This window comes from Macrotis lagotis, chromosome 1 (genome assembly GCF_037893015.1).
Source record: "Macrotis lagotis isolate mMagLag1 chromosome 1, bilby.v1.9.chrom.fasta, whole genome shotgun sequence".
NCBI lineage: Eukaryota > Metazoa > Chordata > Mammalia > Peramelemorphia > Peramelidae > Macrotis > Macrotis lagotis.
Window position 1 is genome coordinate 79,882,778 of NC_133658.1, and position 27,991 is coordinate 79,910,768.

The following is a 27,991-nucleotide window of genomic DNA, read 5'->3' on the forward strand; positions in this document are numbered from 1 at the left end:
TACAATAAGTTAGAATGCATTTTATAATAATAATATATGAACATAACTAATGTGTAAATATGTTTATATGACTGCACACATACAACTTATATCAGATTGTTTGCCATATTGGGGAATGGAAATGGTATGGAGGGAGGGAGAAAAAATTTGAAACTCAAAATTTTATTTAAAAATGAATGTTGAAAATTATCTTTATGTGTAATTAGAAAAAGGAAAATATTAATTTCCAAAAATAAAGAAAAATCTAAAAATATTAATAACAATATTGTGGAGAGTAGAAAAATATCCTACATCATCTCCTTGCTTCCATTTCCTCCTATTCATTTCCATCTATCCTGTAGTACCACAGGATAATTCCCCTTTCATACACCCATCTCCTACTCAAAAACTATTCAGTCCTCTAAGGCTGACTTTTCTGACTTCTCCCCCACCCCTGCTCCTCTACATATAATCTGTACTATAACTGGACTAGTCTCATCAGCTTTCCTATTGCTGTGTTTACTATTACCTACTTTCCCAGACGGAGTGCTCTCCTTTTCTTTTCTCAACATTCTCTGCCCTTTAAAGTCCAGTTCAAATTCCCCTTTATCAATATATTTTTAATGATTTTAAAAGATTAAATGCATAGTAAATATTAGATCTTCTATTAGACAAAGCTCCCTTACATTCACTCAACCATCCTGAATGAAATGATTTATCCCTCCTCCAAATTCTTAAATCACTAAATTATCTAATTTAGCAATTCTTTATAAATAAATTTAATAATCCTTTTTTGATACAATAATAATCCCACATCAATATGAAAATAATTATGGATTTGAAGGGAGAGGAGGGAATTCTTAATTAAAACAGTATAATTTAAACATTATTATTATTCAACTTGCTCAAGACAACTCTAATATCATAAGTTTCAAATAAATTCCTTCTCCCCATTGGTTGAGGGAATTTCCACATCAGGAATTCCCCCATACCATGGAATCATGGAAATAAATTATACTTAAAAGAATACAATAAAAGAGCATTTTAAAATGAAATGTTCTAGGTAGAATTCAATGCCTCAGTCTTTTTAACTAAACTATCAAAAAAGTTCACGATTTATTTTATTTTTTATTTTATTTTTTAGGTTTTTGCTAGGCAGTGGGGTTAAGTGGCTTGCCCAAAGGCCACACAGTTAGGTACTTATTAAGTGTCTGAGCCCGCATTTGAACCCAGGTACTCCTGACTCCAGGGGCGGTGCTTTATTCACTGCGCCACTTAGCGGCCCCCATGATTTATTTTAAATAACATTGTTGTAAAGGCGATTAGAAGGTAGGATAAAGGTTAAACTAGTGAACTACTAATCTCGCTTTTGAATTTGAAACTCCAGGATTTAGTGGTTCTATGATTCTGACAGTTTATCCAGACTCTAAGTTGTTTAGGAATGTTTTTACTCAACACCTTTAATTTAATTAACATTAAGGCCATCTGATTTTAATTTCTCCCTATGTATCTCAAATTATCTTCTTATATTTTCTTCTTTCTTTCCTTCTAATCTCAACTAATGAAGTTACCCAATTCAAATGTGGACTTTATATCCCATCCCCTCTGACTTCTTCAGTCCTGCTCAATCTATTTTTTTCTTGTTCTCATCCTCCCCTCTCCTCCCCCTCCCCTCCCCTCCCCTCTCTCCCTTCCCTTCCTCCTCTTCCTCCTCCTCCTCCTCCTTCTTCTCCTCTCCAATATCTCCCTATATTGACACTTTTTTGTTTTTGTGGTTTTGAATGTTTCTTTGAATACTTCCCATCTTATCAATGTTTCTTTAAAACAAGACTTGTTAACTTTTTAGGTGTCCTGAACTCCCTGAACTACTTGGTGAATGAAGCCTATCGACTGCTATGAACTGCTGCTCAGAATTACATTGTGAAGTTCATAAAATAAAATACCTAAAATAACAAAAGAAATAAATTACATTGAAACACAGTTATTAGAAATTTTTTCAATGCATGAATTTCAGATTTTAAAATCCTACTTTAAAATGGTGGCAGCTCACATTTATATGGTCTTGGATTCAGGAGAATGAGAGTTCAAATCCAACTCAGACACCTGAGTTGTGTGACCTCAGGCAAGTCACTTAACTCTGATTGCCTAGTATCCAGGGCCATCTCCAGTTGTCCTGATTCATATCTGGCCACTGGATCCAAATGGTTCTAGAGGAGAAAATGAAACGGGTGACTTAGCACAGCACTCCCTCATTCAAATCAAATTCATGTACTTGTCATGGCATCCCTGATGTCATGGTCTTCTTCGAGAATGAAGGACAAATTCCATTTATCACTTCCATCTTACAGATGAGGAAACTGGTGTTGAGAGGTTAAGTGACTTGTGAAGGGTCACATTGCTATTCAATGACTAAATCAAGATAACTACTCTGATCTTTCTGACTCCAACTTCAGGGCTCTTTTTGCTACACTAACAAGTCAATCACCAACATAGACAAATATATCACCCTATGGTAACAAAGCACTTTTGCATCATTGTTCCTTTGAATCTTCACAACAACACTGTAGAGTAAATAATCCAAGTATTGTTATCAACCCTTTTTATAGATTAAAGAACCAAGATTCAATGATCAAAAATAATTTTCCCAATTAGTACCAGGGACAGGGACAGGGACAGGGACAGGAGAAGCAGATAATTCTTCTTCACAGTGAATAAACATATGTGCCTACTATGTGCCATACATGGTATTAGATTTATCATTTGGGGCAGCTAGGTGGCATAGTGGATAAAGCATCGGCCCTGGAGTCAGGAGTACCTGGGTTCAAATGTGGTCTCAGACACTTAATAATAACCTAGCTATGTGGCCTTGGGCAAGCCACTTAACCCCATTTGCCTTACAAAAAAAACCTAAAAAAAAAAAAAGATTTATAATGCAAGTTAGTTCTGAGATTTCAACTTAACAATTCTCTAAGTCAGGTCAAAAGAACTAAGTTTACATGGGGCAGTCATTCTTTTTAGTTTGGAATTCATCCAGCATTTTATTTTCTACCTTCTAAAGTAAATTGGAGGGACGGCTAGGTGGCACAGTGAATAGAGCACCGGCCTTGGAGTCAGGAGTACCTGGGTTCAAATCTGACCTCAGACACTTAATAATTACCTAGCCATGTGGCCTTGGGCAAGCCACTTAGCCCCATTGCCTTGAAAAATCTAAAAAATAAATAAATAAATAAAGTAAATTGGAGTCATCTTGCCTTTACACACAAATGTTGAGCCAAAAGGAATTAAATAGACAGACAGAATTCATGGTCCCTTGAAAACACCACAAGAACTGGCACCTTGGAGTCCTAGATTCTTGTACTAATTTAACTACATGCTCACTGTAGAACCTTGATCAAGTCTTGTCCCCTTTCGGGAGGGACAGCGTTGCTATTTCCTATATCATAAAAGTAATTAGATTAGATCTCTCTGTAAAGGTTCCTTCCAGCTCAAAGAATTTTACAAATATATTAAAAGAAACAGATACACAGAGAGATATTTAAAGAAGGATAAGACAAGGAAGTATTTTTTCTTCCTTAATATCAACTGAGTACCTTGTAACTCTAGAGAAATCAGAATTAATGATCAAGGCAATCCAAGTCACTGTGAATGGGTACATTGCCAGAAAGAGCTTGGAGAGATCTGTTGCTGAGGGCTCTAGTTTCTAGGACTGGGGTAGGGAACATCTGAATGTGGGCTGTCAATCATTTGGTCTGGTGCAACCATGGCAACCACAGGCAGGATTTGAAATTCAATAAATCTAGAAGCTTTTTTAGGGGAGGAATAAATTAAACATTTGACCAAATATAGTTGGCTAATTTTTAAATTGATAACTTTGTATGGTCCACAAATGATGTTATAAATATCCAAATGGTTCTTATGGAAAAAAAGTTTCCACATCCCATTCTAGAAGAAACTGAGAAACACCAAAATACCTATATAGTTTCCCTAGGCCTTGTCTCCAACTGCATCAAGCAGCTATAATATGGGAGACCTCTGAAACAAAGGAATAGAGGGCTTATCTCAGAGCAAATTATCAGTAATTGCTTTGGGAATGAATGAAACAAATGAATACATATGAGAATGAATTTAAAAATTAAGAATGCATAATAAATTATGAAGGATTTCTGGTTTTATAAATAGATGAATGTATAGCAAGCACCTCTGGGAATGCTAAAGAGATGTGGACACTAGAAATGAACACAACACCTGCTGGTCAGACTGGAACTTTCCCAGGGTTCCTCTGCTTGGGCCTTAAAAAGTAAAGATTTACACCACCTGAATCAGTCAGTGTCAGTGATCAACTATTCTTCCTACCATGGGGGAAAGAAACATTCCCAGAAATGTGGATGGAGATTGGAAATCAGTGCAAGCACAGCAGACAGTGGCTTAGGGGTGAGAGTAGGTATAAATGGTAGAGAACAGATGTGATAAGTAGCTCATGACTTAAGATACTGAAAACTAATTCATTCAACAAAGAACAAATACCTAGAGCTAAAAGTAATGAACTAGTAAGATGTTGCCGTTTTATATTTGGGAAAATAGATTTCTAGTAAGTTGAGGCAATTTTACCAGTGTCACAAAGGAGAATAGCCAAGATTGAAAGCAAAGTTTTGATTCAGATGAAACACTCATTCCCCTAAAACATGAGCTGTCTTTAATGTTTCATATTTCTCTTAAAAGAATCCTTCAGTTTGGGGAGCTTAGCCCTTTAGATGTCTTCTCTCATTATGTTCTCCCTTAGTTTCATTTATTTATTGCCTCCACAACGATTTCTCTTAAATTTGTGTCTCCATCCATGACAGCCTCACTAAAAACAATCCAATTTCACATTGTCAAAAGTCTGCTGAAATGTGAACCTGGATGTTACTCCCCACCCCCACTGAAATCAGTCTTACAATTCAATATGTCCAAAACTGAACCAATTATCTATACCTCTAAACAGTCCCTTATTCTGTCCTCCTTAACTCTATTGAGAGTAACAGCATTTTCAAAGTCATCTGACCTTGAAATTATGGAATCCTTTTTCCCTTCCTTTGTGCCCAACATCTAACCAATTGCTAAGTTCTATTGATTTTACTTCTGTAATAACCCATTCATTCACATTATTCCATTCCTTATATAACTATTCTAGTTCTTACCCTCATTACCTCTTAGCTATACTCTCTGTCAGGAAGATTCCCAACACCTTTTCTACCTGTGGCTCCCACCTCTCAGTATCTCTATTCTATGGGACAATTATTATGTTCTTCCACAAACTCCATAGTCCAGGAGTCAGTCATGTCAGTCATGCACACTATGGTAACACCAATACTTTCATATATAGTTGAAGAAATAAATTCATGAAAGGGGCCTTCAAGAAATTCTTGGCAGAAAGAAAAATCCCCTTCTCCCTAGAACTATGATACCAAAGTTTGTTGTACTTTTTAATATTTTAATTATTTGTTTTTTCCAGCTATATGAAATGGTACTTTTTTGCAAGGTTTTGAGTTTTGTATTTTTCTCCCTCCCCCTCTTCCCTCACCCCTCCCTCTTACAGAAAGCAATCTGATATAGGCTCTTCATTTATAACCATGCCAAACAATAGATTCATATTGATCATGTTGTGTAGCACATTTTTAAATAGAAATAAGAATACATGGTATAATAACAATGTGGAGAGTATAAAATAGCCTTTTTGATCACATTGCTTTGATCACAATTTTTACTGATTCCTTTTCCATGCATCCTGCATAGCAAGTTACTCTTTCTCAACCATATCTTTTATTCTATCTCTCCCAATCTTCCCAGCCCTAAATAATTTTTCCTGCCTCATCTCTCCCTACTGCCCTGCATTTAGGCTATACTCCAGCTGGTCTTCTCTAGTACACCACACTATCTCACCTGAAATTTGCTCTTTCCTATTTCAATTCACCCAGTTCTCAAAAGTTCAGTTCAAATTTTTCTTCCTTCATCCAATAAGCATTTATTAAATGTAAATTGTTGTTAGTGTGTGATTAGGTGGCAAAGTGACTAGAGTACTGGGTCTGAAGGCAAGAAGACTCATCTTCCTGAATTCAAATCTTTCCTCATTTAACTAGCTATGTAAGCCTGGATGGGTCAATTGACCTTATTTGCCTCCATTTCTCATTTGTAAAATAAACTGGAGAAGGTAATAGCAAATTATTCCTGTCTTTGCCAAGGTAGAATACCCCCCAAGTGGGAGTCATGACTGAAATTATTGAACAACAAAATGCTATTGCTAGACCTTTTATTAGACACTCACTTTTTAAAGTCTATAGGGATCATCTCTGCCTGAAGTGATCAATATATCTTCTGAGCTCCTAAAATTATTATTTCTATATCTCATTTAGCAATTTTTTATATTCAATCTTTTTTTTAGATGTTTTTTTTTGCAAGACAAATGGGGTTAAATGGCTTGCCCAAGGACTCACAGCTAGGTAATTATTAAGTGTTTGAGATCAGATTTGAACCCAGGTACTCCTGACTCCAGGGCTGGTGCTTTATCCACTGGGCCACCTAGCTGCCCCAATTCTTTATATTCAATCTCTCCTCCTATGGCTTAGAACAATGCACTGACATTGCTAAGCTTTTCAAAGTCAATGTCCTATCTCACCCAGAGAGATTGAAATTTAGAAGAATGACCATTTCAATCACCGCCATCAATGACTAGCAATATGTCACTGAAAATTACATAGCACTTTTAGACTTATGTTCCATTTGATCTTCACAATGACTATGAGGTAAATAGTGAATTAAATGTTATTATCCTAATTTTCCAAAGTAACACTGAGAATCATATGAAGTGATTTTCCCCACAATTACACAGCTAGTAACCATCAAAACTAGGGCTTCACAGGAGTAGTCTCTCATAGTATACGTTTATATTATTAGCAAAGTTTTCCCTGAGACAGGAATATTATAATATTTTTTCTTTAGGGTAAGGAGGAATTGTTAGTATAAATATGATTCCTTAATATTCTAAACCCCAAATTTTTGTTACAGATTTATTTACATATTTGTGAAAGAAATTTCCAAATCAAGACTCTGACTTCACCTTTGAAATTACAGATGATGTTTTAAAAATACCAATAGGATAATAATTCTTTTTTAAAATTTTTCATAAATAATCTTTGTCTGCTAAGATTTTACAATAGCCTATTCTAAATAATATTGGTAAAGATGTTCTTGATGTTCTTGATCAATATAGATCTATATTTAGCATGGTTATAATTGTAGATTTTATATTAAATTGCTTTCTAACAGGGGAGGGGGGAGTGAAGGTAGGGAGAGAGAAAAATGTAAAACTCAAAACCTTGCAAAAAGAGACTGGTAAAAATTAGCACTCCATATGGTTGGAAAAACAAATAAAATATTTTTTAAAAGTGATAGAGGTGGAGGGCGGAGCCAGGATGGCTACATGAAGGGATCAAGTCTTAGGAGCTCTCTGATAAAAACTCATAAACTAAGGACTCTAACTAAACTTTCGAGAGACAGAACCCACAAAGGGACCCAGTGAGGCAGTTCTCCTACTCAAGGTAACCTGGAAAAGAGCAGAAAGGCTCTGCTCCCTGGGGTCGGAGGGGCGGCCCGCCAGAGGGGTGGCCCGCCAGAGCCAAAGAACTTCAGCCTCCCAGAGGCAGTCCCAGGGTGCTGGGAGCCGCGGCTCACAGCAGCAGGGGAGCCTCCTGAGCTGCACCCTAGGGAGCACCGGGCACAAAGTGGGGGAACAGCAGGGGGACCTCTGCCAGAGCGAGCCCTTGGAGCCCAGCCCCCAGTGCACACAGCAAGCAGCTTGGTCTTTCCACAGCCCTGATGCAGGAAACAGAAGCAGGCGGAGCCTGTAAGCAGGAGCCCCCAGGGCATGAGCCCATTGAGCTGAGGGAGGGGAGTGAAGAGAGAGAGACTGCCTAGCTCTGTCCTCTGCCCCTGGAACAGGACTCTGGGGCTCTGAACACATTCAGATACTGATTGCAGTCTAGGCCCCCCCATAGAACAGCAGAGCCCCCTTTTACCTCAGCCCCATGGCAGAGGGGGGCGCTTATGGTCATTCACAGACCAGGAGGGAGGACAGAACCTCACACACTGAGACCCTTGTGGGAGTGTCCCAAAAGCTCAGGAAGCACCCCAAAAAACAGACTTAGGCTGGGAAAATGAACATGCAAAGAAATAAGAGGAAGACCATTGAGAAATATTTTGCAAATGAGCCCAAGAAGGATCAAAATACTCAGTCTGAAGATGAGGAAGCACAAGCTCCTGCATCTAAAGACTCCAAGAAAAACAGAAATTGGGCTCAAAAAAGATTTTGAAAATCAAATGAGGGAGTTGGAAGGAAAAACTGGGAAAAGAAAGGAGAGAGATGCAGGAAAAACATGAAAATGAAGTCAGCAGCTTAGTCAAGGAAATCCACAAAAAATGCTGAAGAAAATAGCATGCTAAAAACCAGCTTAGGTCAAATGGATAAAACAGTTCAAAAAGTTATTGAGGAGAAGAATGCTTTAAAAAGCAAAACTGGCCAGATGGAAAAAAAAGATAAGAAAACTCTCTGAGGAGAACAAATCCTTCAGACAAAGAATAGAATTCAGGGAGATTGATGAATTTACCAGAAATCAGGAATCAATACTTCAAAACCAAAAAAAAATGAAAAATTAGAAGAAAATGTGAAATATCTCATTGAAAAAACAACTGATATGGAAAACAGACTTAGGAAAGATAATTTAAAAATTATTGGAATACCTGAAAGTCATGATCAGGAAAAGAGCCTTGACATCATTTTCAAAGAATTACTACAGGAAAATTGCCCTGATATTCTAGAAGCAGAGGGCAAAATAGAAATGGAGAGAATCCACCGATCCCCCCCGAGAAAGAGATCCCAAAAAACCAACCCCCCAGGAATATTATATCCAAGTTCCAGAACTCCCAAGTCAAAGAGAAAATATTACAAGCAGCCAGAAGGACACAGTTCAGATATCATGGAGCTGCAGTCAGGATCACACAGGACTTAGCAGCAGCTACACTGGAAGCTCGTAGGGCTTGGAATACAATATACCAGAAGGCAAAAGAGCTTAGAATGCAGCCAAGAATGAACTACCCAGCAAGGCTGAATGTCCTCTTCCAGGGAAAAAGAGGGACTTTCAATGAACCAGGGGAATTTCAAAGGTTGCTTTTGGAATGGCCAGAGCTGAACAGAAGGTTTGATCTTCAGATACAGGACTCAGGTGAAGCATGGAAATTGGAGGAGAGGGGGGAAATATGAGGGACTTAATGAGGATGAACTGCATGTATAGAAAAATGATACTGATAATATTCATATGAACCACCTCAGTTAATAGAGCAGGTAGAGGGAGCTTTTATAGTTGAAGCACAGGAGAAAGCTGAATTCAAAGATTAAATATGGTGTAAAAATGGAATCAATAGAAAAAAGGGAAATGGAAAGAGAGAAAGAAAAAGGAGAGGGGGAATAGTCCAAGATATTTCACATAAGATTTTTTTTATTACAACGAGCTATTGCAATGATATGGAAGGGGGGAGGCAAGGGGGAATGAGGGAACCTTTGCTCTCATCAGTGATGGCTAGGAGAGGAAACAGCAAATATACTCAATGGGGTATAGACAACTGGAGTAAGAAGGAGGGGGGTGCAGGGGGAAGGGGTGGAGATATGAATAAAGGAAGAGAGGATGGACCATGGGAGGAGAGTGGTCAGATATAACATTTTCTTTTTTACTTCTTGCAAGGGGCTGGGATTGGATGGCCTGCCCAGGACCATAGGGCCAGGTGGATTCTGGGCCTAAGGGGTGGTATGGGGGCTCAGGGCTTCTTGGCCCCCAGGACCAGGGATCTGTCTGCTATGCCACTCAGCAACCCTACAGCACGTGGTAGTGGAGAAATACGAAAGGAGAGAGTTGCAAGCAGCAATGGCAATCTTGGAAAAATATGGAAGTAACTTTTGTGACGGACTTATCATAAAGAATGTGATCCACCCACGACAGAGTTGTTGGTGTTGGAACAAAGACTGAAGCACATTTTTTGTTATTATTATTTGGGGGAGGGTGCAGGGCAAGTGGGGCTGGGTGGCCTGCCTGGGGCCACATAGCAGGGTGATCTTTGGGTGTCTGGGGCCAGATTCAGACCCAGGTGCTCCTGGCTCAAGGACCAATGCTCTGACTGCCACCCAGCCACCCCTACTATTATTACTATTTTATTTTATTTTGGGTCATATTTTTTTTCTTCTTTTTGGTTTTTGCAGGGCAGTAGGGATCGGGTGGCTTGCATGTCACATGGCTGGGTGATTATTGGGTTTACGAGGCTGGATATGGGCTTGGGTGCTCGTGGATCCAGGGCTGGTGCTTCATCCTTTGCGCCACCTGGCCATACCTACAATTATTACTATTATTTTTTTAATTTTAATTTTTTTTCTCTCTCCTTTACTTTTTCACCCAAGCAAGTCTATCTATATTCATGGGAGGAGGGGTATTTTGTTTACTTGTAAACAAGTATATTTTATTAATGTAAAAAAAAAACATTTGTACAAAATGAGAATAAAAAAATAAATTAAAAAAGCAAAAAAAAAGTGATGGAGGTGGGGGGGCGACGCAGTGCACCCTCCTTCCCCCTGGGTAGTGTGGGGTAGTGAGTGGCCCCTGAGGCCACAACAGTGAGGGAGGGGGTACTCCAGGGGAAAGTGGGGTACAGGCAGAGCCATGCCGGGGGCAGGGTGAGGAGACAGCCAGAACCCCGAGTGGGGCAGATGAGGACTAGCAAGTGTCCATAGACCCTGCTATATTCTGTTGGAGATATCTAACAGTAACACTATTCAAGAGACCTTGGAAATAATGAAAGAATAAGGGGAGGGGGGAAGCTGGTGGAAGAGTCTGTACACAAGGATAAGTTTGCATCCAAGTCACCAAGTAAGGAAGAGATTGAGAAGGAGGCTAAGGATCCTAGTGTTCGGCAGGAGAAACAGAAACGGTCTTCCAACCATGGACATGCCAGAAAAAGAGCTAAGTCCAACTAAACTGAAGCTGGTGCGGCACCTGGCAGTGTGTGTAGTGGTGTGGCAGTGCTCCTTTTGTTGATGAGCCACTGGTTACCCAGGGTATAATTCAGTTGCATATCAGTGGCCCCTCTGATAAAGAAGAGAAGTCTACAAAAGATGGATCAAAAAAGGAAGAGGAAGATAAAAATATAGGAAAAGTCCCAAGGCAAATGCTGTCTAGAGACTACAGTCAAGAATACACAGACTCACTGGAATAAACCTACATGAATTTCTAGTAAATACAATAAAAAAAAAAAGCCTAAGGGACTGCTAAAGTTAGAACAAGTGATTCTGGAATTCATTAATGACAACAATAACCAGTTCAAGAAATTTCCTCAGATGACCTCATCTCACCAGATGCCATTACACTGGGTTGCTGCCTGTTTTGGAATGGACCACAATGTTAACAAACTGGAAAAGCTGTCATCATCAACAAAACCAGTAACACAAGGATATCTGAATAGAGGTTCAAAGATGAGAAGAATGTAGAATTTCAACAGAGGTTCATCCTGAAAAGAGATGACTCCAGCATGGACCAGGATGATGACCAGGGCAACCGTGAGGGGCTGAGTTGTACTTTGAGCAGCCAACAGAGCAGCACAGACAGCAAGTTCAAATCTCTGGAGCCCCAACCTTGGAGCAGCACAGACTCAGATGGCTCTGTCCCTAGTCTTTGTGACCAAAGCCAGAAGCTTCTGTGGCCACCTGAGGTGACAGCACTGGGAGCAATCAAGGAGACAGTGCAGGAAGAATCTCCAGGCCAGATTTAGCCCTGGTGCCCCAGAAGTGTGCAGCCAGGTCACCTCCTCCCAGCCTGTCCAGGGCCTTCTCCCCTGTGCTCCCCAGCAGCAGCAGCAGCAGCAGCACCAGCATCCAGCTCTCCCACCCACAGCCCAGGAACAGCCACCCCCCAGTAACCACGTGATCTTCCAGGCCGTCTCAGCTTTGCAGGACTCCCAGCAGCCTGTTCAGTACTTTCCAGGCTCCTGTCTCCAAGTCCTCCTGCCAGTCTCTCCACCCCAAAAGTACAATATGACGGATGATCTCAGCAACCCCTTTGGGCAGATGAGCCTCAGCTGACAAGGTTCCCCCAAAGCAGCTGATTCATCTTCAGCCCTGTTCTAGCCCCCACTTCTCTCCCAACACCCTCCACAGCCTGGCTTCATCATGGCCTCCACAGACCAGCCTCTCCTCACCTCCAGCCACGCTCCCCTGGCCCAAGACCTGTAGTCTCAGGGCTCCATACAGCCCCCACAACAGATAAAGGTTTTTTACTCTCCTCTTGGGCAGTATCCCAACTCCAACCAGCAAGACTGGCCTGTCTCACCCGATGGCCTACAGCCCCCAGCATGGTCAGCAGCTGCCTCAGCTATCTCAGCAACCTGGGTTACAGCCCATAATGTCCAACCAGCAGCAGGCAGCCTACCAGGGCTTGATGGGTATCCAGCAGCCACAGAAGCAAGGCCTTCTCAGCAACCAGAGGAGCAACACGGGGGACCAGACGCAAGACCTAGTGGTCCAGGATACTCTGCTACCTTCATACCAAGCTCCCAATGAGTCCCAGAATGCGGTCTGGCAGGCCTGCTGCTCCCTGCTGGCCAGTCAGTGCAGGAGCGCTTACCAGCAGGGAGCAGGCCTGCGGACGACAGGGTGATTCTACCAGCACAGCAGAATGGCACAGGCCCTTCAGTAGGGTTTCTGCAGCCCCCTGGCTCTGAGCAGTACCAGATGCCTCAGTCTCCTTCCCCCTGCAGCCCACCACAGATGCCACAGCAGTACTCAGGAGTGTCCCCATCTGGACGGTTGTGGTGGTCATGCAACTGAATGTGCCCAGTGTTCCCCACAGACCCCATCTGTGGTTCTGTGGAGTCATTGAACACACTACAGCATGGACCAGCATGGACCAGCCTGGACCAGCCTGCGAAGCCAGGAGACCTGTACAAGCCTGAAGATAGCCCCAGATCAATACCCGTATCCCACTCAATCCCCCACCCCATCAGCCCTTGTCCTGTCCTTACACAGTGCCCGCACCTGTTGGCCCTGTCCAGGGCAATGGGCACTACTCCTTCCTGGACCAGCCATTACGGTACAGTCTGTCCATCTGTTCTCCGACGGGAATGAAGCCTGGAAACCCAGGGAAGAGGCAGGCACTCAAACCTGCCCCCGCCGCCCTGGGGACTGCGGCTGTTGTCCCGGAGCAGGAGTCGGAGGGCACGGATCGCCCCGAGGGCATCACGCGCACGGAGGCCGACATGCCCTTCACTCAGCTGGCCATGCCCGGAGCCAAGATCCAGGGGCTGCCAGGGGCTGCCAGGGGCAGGGGCTGCCAGGGGCTGCCCGGGGCTGCCAGGGGCAGGGGCGGGCGACAACGGGACCGCCGAGAAGGGCCGGCACACAGACCTGGCGGCCTCACCCCCGGGCGGGCGGCCCAGCACGCCTCCCTCCGCCTCCACCACTCCGTTATCGCTTCAGACTTCGAGAGGCCAAAAAGAACTAAGAGCTGAGGATCCCGGAGCGGCAGGGGAGGGGCAGAGGCCAGCCCACGGGCTGGGGCGGGGTGGCCTGGGCTAGGGACGCAGAGAAAGCCCAGACGGAGAGGCTGGTCCAGACACACATGGGAACCTGCACGGAGCTGGGGAGATCAGGCCATAGCGCGCGCACACGTTCCCTCCCTTTCTCTGGGTGGCTTCTCTCTTCTCTGCCTCCCTCCCCCTCTACTCCTCTCCCTCCTTTTTTGGACATCCCTTTTTCCCATCCTGGACCCAGTACGTTTCTTTCATTTGGGGACGGGTGGTATGAGGGGTCCCACACTCCCCCATTCCTCCCCTTCTCCTACCACCCCCATCTCCTCTTCCTCTTTTTGGTCTTTATGAATATATTTATATGGACAGAATTAAGAAAAATATTGATTTCCCCCCCCCCTTTCATTTCCCCCCATCTTGTCTCCTCCCATGAGTTAAAATCTGTGACTACCCCTCCTCTATCCACCCCAACCTCCCAGAACATTTCTATATAGTTTGTTTGAGGTCCATGCTGCAGTAACAGACACAATATTTACTTGCATATACAGATGTTTGCTGGGTACGTTTACTGTAAATTTTATTTAGTCTGGATTTTTGTTTGTTTCAGGGGGTTGTTTGGGGGGGTTATTTATTCTATTTTTGTTTTGTTTTTAAATATTAAACATTATCTATCACTAGAAAAAAAGTGATGTTCTTTGGGGTTATAGTTTGAACTGAGTTCTCTTCCTACACTGAAATTCTATGCCATGTCTGCCTCAGTTCCTCATCTATATGAGGGGCAGCTAGGTGGCACAGTGGATAGAGCACCGGCCCTGGAGTCAGGAGTACCTGAGTTCAAATGTGACCTCAGATACTTAATAATTACCTAGCTGTGTGCCTTGAGCAAGCCACTTAACCCCATTGCCTTGCAAAAAAGAAAAAGGAAAAAAGAAAAAAAAGAAAAGAAAAAGAAAAAGAAATTCTATGAAAATATGTTTATGTGATTCTGACTTTGGTCACTTTTCAGGATACTAAATTTTCCATTTGCAGCCTAATCTTTTCACTTTACACTAAAATACCCCTGAAGTAGTCTGAATATATCATTAAAGAGTGCAATCAGACAGGAAAACAGGATTGTCATATAGCAAAAGAGAAGAAATGAAGTGTGTGTGTGTGTGTGTGTGTGTGTGTGTGTGTGTGTGTGTGTGTGTGTGTGTGTGTGTTCCACTGGTTTAAAGTATTAAGGAATCATATTTATAGTAATGATTCTTCCTTACCTTAAAGAAAAAATATTATAATATTCCCATCTCAGGGAAAATTATGCTAATAATATGTTCAGAAATATTCAGAAACCTAAAGGAAGGCTGCCAAAATATTGGGTGCTCTTCCTTATGAGGGAATTACATCAAGGATTGTACTGGATAAAAAAGTATGTCCTGTTCTCAAGCAAATTGAATGGATACTAGTGATACTCAAACTATAAGATATGATGGATTTAATATACTTAATTTGGTGAAGATAAGGAAAATGGGGTAAAATAATCTCTAACACCAAATATTTAAAGGATTCCCAGGAGGGAAAAGGAAATGGACCTCTTCTGCATAACTCCAGCTAATAGCATCAGGATCATAGAAAAGAAAGATCGAAATCTCAATATATGAAAGATTTTAACAATTAAAAGCATTCAAAACTGGAAAGGAAAATTAATTCTTTGGCATTCTAGGTGTCCAAGAGGCAAACTAACAACCTTATTATTTCCCAAATCAGAATAAAACAAAGATTTGGGTCCAACTTTTCCCTACTGGAGAAAAAGGAGGCAGGTTGCTAATTACACTTGGATTTAAAGCCAAGAGATTTGAGAATGGATATAGTTTATTTTCCCAAACAAGATAGCATAAGGCAAGGAAGAGATATTCTGGGAATGGACTGTATTGTTCCCAAGGCAAACCTTGGACTTATATACAATAGCTATGGAAAGATGTCAGATTGTCTGAACTAGATATTAAAAGAAAAAGATTTCCAGTATTTTTGATAGATCCTCCTTGAAAGATTTATGAGAAAACATAACACAAATATTACCAAAATTATAAGGGTTGTGATTTGCATCAAGGGAGTGACTATTTCCACTAATGAAGTCATGGATTAATTAAAGTATAAAAATAACCATATAAGCATTTGTATCCCTCCATACTCCAGAGATCAAGAGATAGGTGCAAAGACAAAAAGTATCACGCAACAAAAACATAGGACTAGAATTCAAGAGACCTAAATTCTCATCCCATAAATTTAACTTTAATCTCATTGTATCATCCTGAGCAAGTTTTGGGAAACTATTTACTGAATGTAACAATGACTAAGCTTTCTAGATTTATCTATCAGCAAAGATTCCTTCTAGCTCAAAATGCCTGAAACAATGAAAAAAATAGGAATAGATTAATTACAAAGAGACAGGGACCAGGACAAGAAGAAACTTTTTCCTGCTTAATATTAACTAAGAATTGTATATTCCCAAAGAATATTAGATACAACCAGGATCAGAAAAATTACCAGGTTCTCTTTCATGATAGAGGAGCTCAAATCGTCAGGAAGAATCTGTAGTCACTGGTGTTCTGGCTGCTAGGAGATGCCCAGTAGGAGAAATGTAAAAAACACTTATCTGGTTTCTCCTGCCTTGTCTCTGATTCTGAAATGTTAACAAACATTTATGGAGGAGTTACTCTGTATGAGGACCTGGTTTGTTGGTTTGCTGACTGACTATGCACCATAACAGAAAACTAATTTATGAATCAAGATTAACAATTATTGAATGAATGAATAGAATTAATTTAAAATGTGTGAATTGAGCTCAGAATACATGGAATAATTCTAATGGCATGAATATATATATATATATATATATATATACACAAATTACATGTGAATGCAATTCAATGCTTTGAAGAATTACATGACCAAATGAGATGAGATAGAACAGTAGAGTCAAAAGAATAAAAGAGGAAGAAAATTTTCACATGGATTGAATCAACAGCATGAATTCACAACTTAATCCTCATCCATATTCTCTATAATCCAGCTATACTAGAATAATTTCTTTTTCTCCTTCATATCATTCTATCTACCATCTCTGTAACTTTTCATTGACAGCACCCTATACCTGTGTACTTTGTCCCCCATCATATATATAATGTTTCTTGGTTTACTCAGCATCAATTCATGTAAGTTTTTCCAGGTTTTTCTGAAATCTCCCTGCTCATCATTTCTTATAATACAATACGAGCCCATCTCATTCATATACCACAACTTGTCCAGTCATTCTCCAATTGATGAACATGCCCTCAATTTCTAATTCTTTCTTGACACAAAAAGAGCTACTATTTATATTTATGTACATGTGCATCCTTTTACCATTTTTATGATCTCTTTAGGATATAGATATAGTAGCCATTGATTGCCCTTTGGGTAAAGTTCTGAATTGCTCTCCAGAATGATTGGGTCATTCCACAATTCTACCCACAATGTATTAGTGTCCCAGTTTTCCCATGTACATTCTGAAATTTATCATTTTCCTTTTCTATCATGTTAAGCAGTCTCATAGGTGTGAAATAGTTCCTCAAAGTTCTCTTAATTGGATTTTTCTAAACAATAGTATTTTAGAGCATTTAGAGTTTTGATAGATACTACTTATCATTTTAAATAAAGCTCCATTTATTCCTATTTTCTCTAGTAGGAAAGGGTGCTATATTTTGTCAAAAGCATTCTCTGCATCTATTGAGATAATAATATGATTTCTGTTGGTTTTGTTATTGATATGATCAATTATATTGATAATTTTCCTAATATTGAACCAGTCCTATATTCCTGGCATAAAGTCCACCTGGTTATAGTTATGATTCTTGTGATGTGCTATAAACATTTTGCTAGTATTTTGTTTAATTCAATTTATTTATTTATTTAATTCAATATTCATTACAGAAATTAGTTTATAATTTGCTTTCTCTATTTTGGTTCTTCCACATTTAGTTTTCAGCACCATATATATGTCACTAAGAAATTTGGTAGGACTCCTTTACCTATTTGTACAAATAGTTTATAGAGTATTAGCATTAAATACTCTTTAAATGTTTAAATGTAGAATTCACTTGTAAATCCATCTTGACCTTAGAATTTTTGATTAGGAAGTTCATTGGTGACTTTTTCCATTTTCTTTTTCTAAAGTGTAGTTATTCTATTTCCTTTTCTGTTAATCTGGGCAATTTAAATTTTTGCAAATATTTGTCCATTTTATATATGCCCATACAACTGGGCAAAATAGCTCCTAATTATTAATTTAATTTCCTCCCCATTTGGGGGGTGAATTTGCCCCTTTCATTTTTGATACTAGTAATTTGATTTTCTTTTTTTCTATTTTTGAGTCAAATTAAACAATGCTTATCTGTTTTTCATAAAACCAACTCATTTTTATTTGATGATTTTCTTACTTTCTGTTTTATTAATTTCTCCTGTGATTTTTCAGGATTTCTAATTTGGTATTTCAATTTATTCTTTTTCCAACTTTTTTTAGTTGCATATGCAATTTATTGATCTATTCTTTCTCTATTTTATTGATGTAAGGAATAGGGATACATAATTTCCCCTAAGAACTTACTTTGACTGCATGCCATAAATTTTGATATGTTGTGTCATTATAGTCATTTTCTTTTATAAAAATTATTGTGTCTATAATTTGTTTTTTAACCCACTCATTCCCTAGGATTACATCACTTTCCAATTAACTTTAATCTCTCTTTCCATGTTCTTTTACTAAATGTAATTTTCATTATATTATGATTTGAATAGAATGTGTTTAATATTTCTGCTCTCCTATATTTGATTTTGAGGGTTTTTTAAAGAAATAATACACTTTTTTTGTATAGGTACCATGTCCTGCTCAGAAAAAAAGGAATATTTCTTTCTAACTCCATTCAATTTTCTCCAGATATCTATCATATCTAACTTTTCTCAAATTCTATTCAAGTATCTCCTTATTTTTGTAGTGATATTTGTCTAGTTATGAGAGGGAGAAATTGAGGTATCCCAGTTGTACAGTTTTATTGTCTTTTTCCTCCTGTAACTCATTTAGCTTCCAAGTCAAGGAGAAAATACTGCAAGAAGACAGAAATAAACCATGGATCCATAATCAAAATCACATAAGATTTAGCAGCTACCAATGTAAAGGAGGGGAGGACTTATAATATTCCAAAAGGCATAGGAGGTGGGATTGCAATAAAGAATAACCTATCCAAAAAAAATTGAGTAGAATCCTTGGAGGGGGGAGGAATTGATATTTAGTGAAATAGAGGATTTTTTAAAATTCCTTATGCAAAAACTGGAGCTAAATAGAAAATTTAACATTCAAATACAAGACTCAAGAGAAACATAAAAAGATAAACATGAAAGAGAAATTTAAAAACTTAAGATTAAGCGTTTACATTTTTGTATGGAAAAATGACATATATATATATATACATATATATATATATAAACTCCTAAGAACTTTATTATTATTAAGGTAGTTAAAAGGTGTTAACAGACAAAGAATGTGGTTGTGACTTTATTATGTTGGGATAATTTCATTAAGTGGAAAAGTGAAGAAGAGGGATGCACTAGAAGAAGGGTGAAGGGAAAAGAAGAATGGAAAAAAATATCTCACATCTTCCTCATGCAAGGAAGAATTTTTATAGTGGAGGGGAAATAGGGGTAAGTGAGCAATGAAGCTCACTCTTATCTGAATTGATTCAAAAAAAGGAAAAATGCACATGCACAAACATATACAAACACACACATATATATACAGATGGGTATAGAAATTTCTCCTATTCAACTGGGAAGTGGGAGAGGCCTCCCCTTGGTTAAGAAAAAAGAGTAGGGCAAGTGATTAGCTGCAAAATAGATTTTTTTGAGGAGGAACAGGGTAAAAAAAAAGCGGTAAAAAAAAGCTAAAACAGATCAAAGCAGGATGGAGGGAATTACACAGTAATCATAACTTTGAGTGTAAATGTAATGAACTCACTCACAAAATGGAATCAGAAAGCAGAAAATATTTGAAACCAGAATCCAACAATATGTTGCTTACAAGACACATACTTGAAACATAGAGATATACACAGAAATAAATAAGAGATTGGAGCAGAATCTCTTATGCTTCCATTGAAGCATAAAAGGCATGAGTAACCATCATAAGGTCAGACAAAACAGAAGCAAAAATAGCCCTAATTAAAAACATAATCAAAGAAACCATATTTTGCTAAAAAGGTACCATAGACAAAGAAGTAATATCAATACTAAATATATATCTGCATCAAATACCATAGCAAACAAATTCTTAAAGGAAAAATTGAATTCTTTAAAAAAAGGAAATAGAACTGTACTGTCAGAGATCTCGTTACCCCTCTCAGAACTAGATAAATCTAATCATAAAGTACATAAGATGAATAGAATTTTAGAAAAGTTACATATAATAAACCCCTGGAGAAAATTGAAATGGTAATAGAAATGAGTATACTTTTTTCTCAACTATTTATAGCATCTTCATAAAAAATTAACCATGTATTAGGACATAAAAACCTCACAATTACAAAAATAGCAGTAATATTAATTGCCTTTTTCTAACAACAATGCATAAAATTACATTCAGCAAAGCGTCTTGGGAGCATAAAATAAAAATTAAGTGTAAACAAAATAATCTAATGCTAAAGGATGAATGAATTCAAGAACAAATCATAAAAACAATCAACACTTTCATTGAAGAGAATGGGAACAATAAGACTGTATGACAGAGAGTGGCTTGGTGGCACGGTGGAGTCAGGAGGACCTGAATTCAAATCCCACCTCAGACACTTCCTAATTACCTAGCTGTGTGGCCTTGGGCAAGCCACTTAACCTCGTTGCCTTGCAAAAAAAAAAAACTAAAAGAAAAAAACTGTATGTCAACATTTGGTGAATATACATAGAGGAAATTTTATATTTTTAAATACTTTAAGTAAGAATGGGCAATGAGTTAACAAAATTATAATTCTTTGTAGTTAATATGATGGTATATTTAGAGAATCCTAAAGAATTAACTAAAAACTAGTAGAAATAATTAATGTTAGCAAAGTTGAAACATAATCTCACACAAAATAATTCACATAAATCATCAGCATTTTTGATACATGACTGACAAAACACAGCAGGAGATAGAAAAAGAAACTGCATTTTACTTTTTTTTAAGATTTTATTTATTTTGAGTTTTACAATTTTTCCCCTAATCTTACTTCCCTCCCCCCACCCCCCACAGAAGGCAATTTGTCAGTCTTTACATTGTTTCCATGGTATACATTGATCCAATTTGAATGTGATGAGAGAGAAATCATGTCCTTAAGAAAGAAACATAAAGCATAAGAGATAGCAAGATCAGACAATAAGATATCAGGGTTTTTTCCCTAAATTAAAGGTAATAATCATTGGTTTTTGTTCAAACTCCACAGTTCTTTCTCTGGATACAGATGGTACTCTCCTTTGCAGATAGCCCAAAATTGTCCCTGATTGCTGCACTGATGGAATGAGCAAGTCCATTAAGGTTGATCATCACCCCTATGTTGCTGTTAGTGTGTATGATGTTCTTCTGGTTCTGCTCATCTCACTCAGCATCAGTTCATGCAGATCCCTCCAGGCTTCCCTGAATTCCCATCCCTCCTGTTTTCTAATAGAACAATAGTATTCCATGACATACATATACCACAGTTTGGTGAGCCATTCCCCAATTTACTTGATTTCTAATTCTTCGCCACCACAAACAGGGCTTCTATGAATATTTTCGTACAAGTGATGTTTTTACACTTTTTCATCATCTCTTCAGGGTATAGACCAGTAGTGGCATTTCTGGATTAAAGGTTATACACAGTTTTGTTGCCCTTTGAACATAGTTCCAAATTGCTCTCCAGAAAGGCTGGATGAGTTTACAGCTCCACCAATAATGTATTAGTGTCTCAAATTTCCCACAGCCCTTCCAACAATAATCATTATCCTTTCTGGTCATATTAGCCAGTCTGAGAGGTGTGAGGTGGTACCTCAGAGAAGATTAAATTTGCATAAGAAATTGCATTTTACAGACTGAATAAAATACTTGGGAATCTCCCTGCCAAGAAACACAGAATTATATGAATAAAATTACAAAACGCTTTTTACAGACAAAAAAAAGAAATTTAAACAATTGGATAAATATTAATAGTTCATGGATAGGCCAAGCCAGTGTGACAAAAATAACAATTCTACTTATATTAACTTACTTATTCAATACCATACCAAGCAAACCACCAAAGTATTATTTTATAGAGAAAATAATAATGATAATAATGAAATTTATCTAAAAGAACAGGTCAAGAAAATCAAGAAGATCATTTTTTTAAAATGTGAAGGAAAATTAGATTTAAAACTCTATTACAAAGCAATAATCATCAAAACAATCTAGTATAGAATAAGAACTACAAAGGTCGATCAATTGACTATTTTAGATATACAGTATACAGAAGTAAATTACCATAATCATTTTATGCTGGATAAACTCAAAGATCTTGCTTTTGGATTAAGAACTTTACTATCTAGATATTTCTGGGAAAACTGTAAAACAGTCTGGTAAAAACTAAGCATAGAACAACATCTCACTCCATCCACTAAGATGTCAAAATGGGACCTGGAATCAAGAAGACCTGAGTTTATACCCAAGATGATTATTATCTGTGGGACTCTAGGCAAGTCACTTAACCTCTGTCCTGTAGGTATGACAATACTTATCTCAGTTTCTCCATCTATAAAATGGGGATAAAAATAGTACCAACCTCCGTGAGTACCTAGGACAGTAACTGGCATGTAATGGGTGCTTTATGGAGGTTTGTTTCTTTTTTTCTACTTCTTAAGCTCCAGTGGTCCTCCATTGCCTCAAGATACAAATGCAAATTCTCTTTGATGCTTTTATGGCTCTTCACAAGTTGGCTCCAGTCTTTCTCTTCAGGCTAATTATAAACAACTACACTGGTCTACTTACTATTCACAAACAACATTCCATTTTCTTTTCTCACACCTTTGAAAGATCATCCCTCTATACTTCCTTCTTACCTGTGTCATAGCTTCCTTCAAAGTTCAGTTCAGTGCTATTCCTTACATGAAACTTTTCCTAATCTCTTCAGTTATTAGTGCCTTCCCCCAAAATTACTTGCATTTATTTTTCATATATTTCACCTAAGCATTGTGTATATATATTTTCTCCCCTAATAGAACATAAATTCAAATAAACTACATACAGCATAAATGGAAAATAATCCTGTATATATAGCTTATTTGGACAAAGTTGTTTTTAGGTTGCCTTTGCATTAGACTATGAGTTCCTTGAGAGCAAGGAATATTTATTTGATTTTCTTTGTATGCCCAACACTTAACCCAAAGGCTACACATAATAGGTTCTTTTTTTTGTTTTTTGTAAGGCAATGTGATTAAATTACTCGCCCAAAATCTCACAGCTTGCTAATATCATGTGTCTGATATCAGATTTGAACTCAGGTCTTCCTGACTACAAGGACAGTGCTCCCTCCACTGTTGCCCCAGCTGCTCCTACATAATAGGTTCTTAATAAATATTTACTAACAGACTGACTTTTGTCTTTGTATGCCTATACAGTGCGTAATATATGTTTATTGATTAATTCATTCTACCATATTGGATTATAAATACCATTTATAGCATAACATTTATATAAAGTATATATACATATATATATATATAATTATAATTGGAAAATAATCCAATTTGACATTTTTTTGCTTCTCCAGTTGACCACAGAAATTTGCTGTAATTCATAATCTCCATTCTTGGAATGATTGAACAAGAAAAAAGATAACATAATTTCAGTCAAGGAATACTCATAGATTCATCAAGAATCAAGAACTCCAAAAAAAGAAAGAAAGAAAACCTTGGCATAATCAAGAAATAAAATGAAAAGTTTAGCTGAACAACTACAAGATTGATCAAGGCAGTCTGCTATAGCTAGGAAGAGAGGTATCATGATGGAGATTTTCTATGCCCCACTGGATGGCTAAGAGCATAAATTCTTAAGAAGTATGCCCCAAAGAGATTTTCCTAGTTGGAGAGGGAGAAAGGGATCTAGACAGAAGAAAATTCCCATGATTGTCACTAACAAGTTTCCCAGAGACTAAAAGTCCCCAGTGGATTGAGACATCAAAGAAGGAGAGAGAGAGAGAGAGAGAGAGAGAGAGAGAGAGAGAGAGAGAGAGAGAGCACGTGAAGATGGAAAATCCTATATGAAGGAGAGATGTTTCTCATTAAAGATAAGCAGGAAATAGGAAGAATGTCCAGAAGTCCCATCCAAGACAGCCAAGTCAACTGGGAAAGAATCAGCTCTGTGATGTGACTTAATTTCTACCTCATCTATAAAATGGGAATAATAACACCTACCTCCTAAAGAGGTGAGTATCAAATGAAAGGATATTTGAAAAGCTTAAAGCACCATGTAAATGCTGTTATTATTAATTTGAAAAAGATATATTTTTTAATATCTAAATTACAGACTCTATGATATGATCCATGATCCCCCTGAAACATATTTCTTTTCCAAAGGCACAGGTTTCCCTCAAAGATCCTCTGGATAATATATGAATTCCTTGGTCCTAAAAAATTAGTATCCTTCACAATTTGGTTCCAACCTATCTTTCTAGATTTAATTAACATCAGTGCCCTTCGCATACTCTTTGTTCCAGTCTGAATGGACTCATCAATTCTTTTCAAACTAGATCTCTCTCCCTCTCTCTAATCTCTGTACCTTCTCACCAATCATCTCCCATACTTGAAATGCACACTCTCCTCTCTTAGCCTGTCAGAAGCCTTACTGTGCTTCAAAATTCTACTTAGGAGTCAATTCCGTCATGAAATTATCCCTTATTGGCCTCTCCTTCCCCAAAAAAAGATAGTTAACTTCTCCATTATAAGTTTTCTTATTCATCATTTCAGTCACATCTGACTTTTCATGCCCTATTTGGAGTTTTTTTGGCAAAGATGTTAGAGTAATTTGTCATTTTCTTCTCCAGTTCATTTTACAGATGATTGAGGCAAACAGAGTTAAGAGACTTGCCTAGGGTCACACAGGTAGTAAGTGTCTGAAGCTACATTTGAATTCAGGAAAATGAATCTTCCTGACTTCAGGTCTAACACTATCCACTAGGTCATCCAGCTGTCCATTTTAAATTACATTGTAATATTATATTGAACTAGGGAGTGCAATTGAATACTGAATCTGGGTTCTGGAAGATCTGAGTTCAAATCTATCCTTAGATACTTTTTAGATGTATGACTCTCATATGACACTTGACCTCTGTCTCAGTTTTCTCATCTTAAAAAATAGGGATAATAATATCTATCTCCCAGGGAGGTTGTGAGCATAAAAATGAAAAAATATTGGTAAAGTGTTTTTCAGACTTTAAAGTATTATATAAATGCTAACTAAACGCTAGAATTGCATATAATTGTAGAATATAAATTACAGAATATAATCTCCTAAAAGGCCAGGGCCTGTTTTGGTTTTGTCTTTGTATCCTTGGGACCTAGCTCAGTGAATACATATATTAAAATAAATGCTTAATAAAATATTTGTTAAATTGAAGTTCTTTCAAATTTTCCTACCAATGACATCTATATTTCAAAAGGAGTTGAGTGATTTTTTTCCTTCCTTCTTACTCTTATCCCCAGAGGTTCTTACCTACTGTCTCTCAGATTTCAGGTATTATGATAAGACTACTAGAACTGCAATAAAAAGTGCAGATTGAACTTCAGGGAGTGATGAAGTTGGAGAAGTCATGCTCTATATCCCTTAGCCTTAGTCTTTTCTCCACTCACCCAAGGTGGAAGTCATCTCAGCCCAGGATTTATGCATACTCAATGTCAACTAAAATCAAATGTGATGTTCATCACAAAATATTAACAAATGCAGCTCATTATTTCCAAGCTTGGAAGTGGCAACTTGGGAGTCATTTACCTTATGGAATTACAATCCAAGATGATTAGAGAACAGATAGCTTGCTCTTGAGTTCAAGTTATCAGGAAGAGATTTATATAGAAAGAATTTAAGCATGTGATTATTAAATTATTTTTAAAGTTTCAGAGTGGATGGAAGACCATATTGTAGAAGAAGAAATAGCCAAATATGTCAATATCTAAAAAAGAAAGAAACATGAATTCTTCAAATTAGAGACCAGTTGAGTTTGACTTCTTTTTTTTTTTAAGATTTTTGCAAGGCAAACAGGGTAAAGTGGCTTGCCCAAGGCCACACAGCTAGGTAATTATTAAGTGTCTGAGACCGGATTTGAACCCAGGTACTCCTGACTCCAGGGCCGGTGCCTTATCCACTACGCCACCTAGCCGCCCCTGAATTTGACTTCTAATAGAAAATATGAATTAATAGAGGAATGCTTTCTGAGCACTTGTGAAGGCCAAAATGGATTCATTTTGAACAAATTATACAGGAATTAATCATCTTTTCTTTCTTGTCAGGCTTCAATAATAGATCAAAAAAGGTCAATTCCAAAGGCATTTTAATGTAATTTACTGAGGCATTTGACATAGCCTCTTATGATATATTGGTATAGAGGATGAAGAGATGGAATAAATGAAGAGAAATAATAATATAATTGTGCTCAAACTTCATTATTGATTGTGCCCAAAGAGGATGAATTAGTAGACTGAATCAGCCCTGAGAGAAGTCTGTAAAACAATAACTCAGGCTTGGTCATATTCTCTCATAATTTAATCGGTGACTTGTATAAAGATATAGATTGCTTACTACATTTAAAATTAATATTAGTGGAAGGGAATAGTTAATTCCCTTGATAAAATTTGGACCCAAAGAAATTCCCATAGGCTATGACAGTGACCTAAAGTTAACAATATGAAATTTAATAGGGAAAAAATATAAAGTAGCATTTTTAAGTTTATTTCAAACTATACAAATATAAGATGGGGAAGACATACTTCAAAAACTTTGAGATTTCATTGTATTGTGAGATCAATACAAGAGGAGGGCAACATATAATCAAAAGAGAATGTGATCTTAGACTACTTTCATGAAATGTTAGTGACCAAAATGAGAGAGGCCTCTAATTCCATTACTCTTTCTGATCAGAAGTATTACCATTTTGTCTACATGCTGCAGTGAAGAGAGGGACAGTGATAAAATGAACATGAGAAGAGGTTGGCTATATTCAAAACCATGTAATGTCCCAAAACTATAGAATATAAAAATCGTATTGGAGTTCAGAGGTTTTCTAGTCAAACTTATACATAAATTCCTTCTACAGTAATCAGTTAGTTATCCAGTCTACCCAAATACATCTTGAAAGAATTTAAAGTCAGGATACTGACTACAAATGCAACTTTTTCTTCCACTATACTCTCTATGTGCAACAGTGGAAGAAAAAAGAGATATTTACTGTGAAGAATAAAATCATTGCTGAGGGAGTTGGAGAGGGCAACTATTGCTTTCTTCAAATATTTTAAAATATATTATGTAAGAGGCATTGTCTTTGTTTTTGTTCATCCCTACATACAAAATCAGATTCAATAAATGAAAGCTATAAAGAGAAAAATTTTGACTTAATGGGAGGAAGTTGGCTATAAAGCTGGCTATAAATGGTGCAAGCTATATAGGGACTATGCATATACAATAGAAATTTGGGGATTTTATGAAATTATAAGTTACTGAGGAATAGATAAATCAATGTGGGGAGAAAGAAATTACATGAATATATTGATGAGATATTTCTGTCATTTTATTTAATATATGTGGCTAGAAAGTATATCTACAAGGATCTGATGCTTTGAACAAATTGACAAGATGAGGAAAAGAAATTTAGAAATGATTATTTGATTATTTCTTTCATGTTATCTAGCTTGAGATGAATGAGAAACAGTAATAATAATTACCAAAGTCCATTTTAAAATAGATGTAATCTACTTAACATAAATATTTGTTATGATTTCATAGAACCATTTAATATCTGAACTAGAAGGGATCAAAAGTGATGATCTAATTGACCTTCCCTACTTTCTTTCTTTTCTTTTTCTAGTATCAAAGTAACCCCATAACTCTATGTAAAAGAAATGACATATAAATGTATGCTAAAAAATTGAAATAAACATGACCACAATATTACTGCTTTAAAAAAATTATTATCTAGTCCAGGTTCTATTCTCAGAAGAGGAAACAGACCAAGAGAAGAAAGTTGTTCATACAATGAGAAAGAAGTTATAATGGAATTAGAAGTCTGGTATTCAGACTTCTAAACCAATACCTTTTTCCATTTTCTCTTTATAGGTAAAAGTTTGGATTAAAATCCTATCAAGGAAACAAAAGAATCTATAA

The 27,991-nt window shown here is 37.6% G+C and overlaps 1 pseudogene; it reads left to right on the forward strand.

Moving 5' to 3' along the window:
* Positions 1 to 115: 115 nt before the first annotated feature.
* On the forward strand, positions 116 to 27,960 carry LOC141511209 (R3H domain-containing protein 2 pseudogene; annotated as a pseudogene).
* Positions 27,961 to 27,991: the final 31 nt, after the last annotated feature.